We start from the raw sequence: 2211 nt of genomic DNA, 5'->3' as shown, positions 1-2211 counted from the left end.
ATAAATACATGTATATTACATTTACATCATCAATTTAGCACTTTTGGCTCATCTGTATTATTCTGCTACATTAACACATTAATTTTATTGTGATGGATTTGTATAATATGTTATATTACATGATTTATAGAATTCACTGACTTCATAATGACTTTTTATTATAAGTTTTTTTTTAATTATAAGTTGTTTTTTTTCATTATAAGCTGTTTTATAGCATCTACTGAAGCTATTAAACAGCCAGTCTGTGTCAAAGTGATGAATTTATCTTTATTTTAAAAGTCTTATGTCCCTGAAAAAGAGAACATCATCGTTGTTCGATGCTGTAGCGCACCGATTGTTTACATTAAGACTGGTCTAACTAGGGAGTACCAATATGGCGGCTGGTGGCTTCACTTCAACCCTGCTCTACCAACAGGCAATCAGTAATCCATTGAATAAATAGAGATCAGTGGTAGAGAGTCATCCTGTCAAACAGCTCCCTCTACTGGTTACAAACATTTGTTCCTCTTTCCTTCAAGTTTAGATGTATGGAAGAAGATTAGGACCACTGAAATTTTTTTTTAACTGATTTTCTTTTTATTTTATTTCAGTATAGTATGGGAAAAAGTCCGAATTCTGACTTTAATCTCAGAATTCGGACTTTTTCTCAGAATTCTGACTTTTTTCTCAGAATTCTGAGCAGAAAACTGAAATAGAATTTAGAAATCAGTTAACTTTTTTTTTTTTTCAGTGGCCTTAATCCTCTTCCGTGGTATGGAGTGAATTCTGTTGCGTTTTTATTTCCAAGAAAGCGTGCTGCAAGAGGAAACTTTGAATGACTTCTTAATCAAAGGTTTTGAAAGTAACTTTACTGGGTTTTTTTTTCTTCAAATGTTCTTTTTCAAAGTTTATTTATGTGACATATTTTAAAGCTTTTAGATTTTGAATTTTCTGTTTCAAATTTTTCCGTTTTACTAATTTCATTCTATTTGCAGATCACGTTCTCTTCCAGCCCAATCCAAACACTGGTTCTGACTAATAACATGGCTTCACTAACATCCAGCAGACCAATAGAAACCTGCCTTGGTCCCCCACCCCAGAGTAAAGCCCGCCCCCCAGGGGTCAACAGCGATCTGTAGAAAATGCGATTTGAAAAGGCCATTTGTATAACAGTCTAAAAAACAGAAATCTGAAAAAATGCGATCTGAAAATACAAAATCTCTAAACTAAAAGATGATAAATAATTGGGAAAAAAAAAATCAAACCTCAAAAAACAGCAAAGCTACTCTCCAATTTTTTTTTTTCATTGAGAAAAGTTTTATTTCTGGATTGCATTTCCATTTCCAAAACATTTTCTTTGCCTTTCGTTGCTGTTACAGCTGCGGTTGAAGCTACGACAGAGTTTTAGCTCACAAACATCCCACCTGTTGGCTCTATATGGAGTCAGAAACGGGTCAAAATGTTTGTTAACTTGAGAATCTTAGTTGAAATTGAAAAAAATAGTAGTTGATATTTAATGCCAAATTTTTACCTCATAATGGGAGAAACTAAAAAACCAAACTTAAAATAATAAGAATTGAATCTAAATTCAGTTTAGTATTCTAATTACACTTTTTTTTTTTATTTCTGTTGTTCATTGCAGTTTTAGATTTTATATTTTCAGATTCAAATCCATTTCATTCNCTTTTGGCTCATCTGTATTATTCTGCTACATTAACACATTAATTTTATTGTGATGGATTTGTATAATATGTTATATTACATGATTTATAGAATTCACTGACTTCATAATGACTTTTTATTATAAGTTTTTTTTTAATTATAAGTTGTTTTTTTTCATTATAAGCTGTTTTATAGCATCTACTGAAGCTATTAAACAGCCAGTCTGTGTCAAAGTGATGAATTATCTTTATTTTAAAAGTCTTATGTCCCTGAAAATGAGAACATCATGGTTGTTCGATGCTGTAGTGCACTGATTGTTAACATTGCGACTGGTCTAACTAGGGAGTACCAATATGGCGGCTGGTGGCTTCACTTCAACCCCGCTCTACCAACAGGCAATCAGTAATCCAATGAATAAATAGAGATCAGTGGTAGAGAGTCATCCTGTCAAACAGCTCCCTCTACTGGTTACAAACATTTGTTCCTCTTTCCTTCAAGTTTAGATGTATGGAAGAAGATTAGGACCACTGAAATTTTTTTTTAACTGATTTTCTTTTTATTTTATTTCAG

General features: G+C 32.2%; 1 protein-coding gene across 1 annotated transcript in view; it reads right to left on the bottom strand.

Annotated features, from left to right (window-relative positions):
- cfap61 (cilia and flagella associated protein 61) overlaps positions 1–2211 on the bottom strand; it is a 50642-nt gene that overhangs the window by 39221 nt on the left and 9210 nt on the right. The gene's annotated exons all lie outside the window — the stretch shown is intronic.

The sequence above is a fragment of the Cyprinodon variegatus genome, unplaced genomic scaffold, assembly GCF_000732505.1.
Source record: "Cyprinodon variegatus isolate N-32 unplaced genomic scaffold, C_variegatus-1.0 Scaffold183, whole genome shotgun sequence".
In the NCBI taxonomy this organism is placed as follows: Eukaryota; Metazoa; Chordata; class Actinopteri; order Cyprinodontiformes; family Cyprinodontidae; genus Cyprinodon; species Cyprinodon variegatus.
Note: the sequence above shows the minus strand (reverse complement) of the source record. Positions and strands in the feature narration are given on the sequence as shown.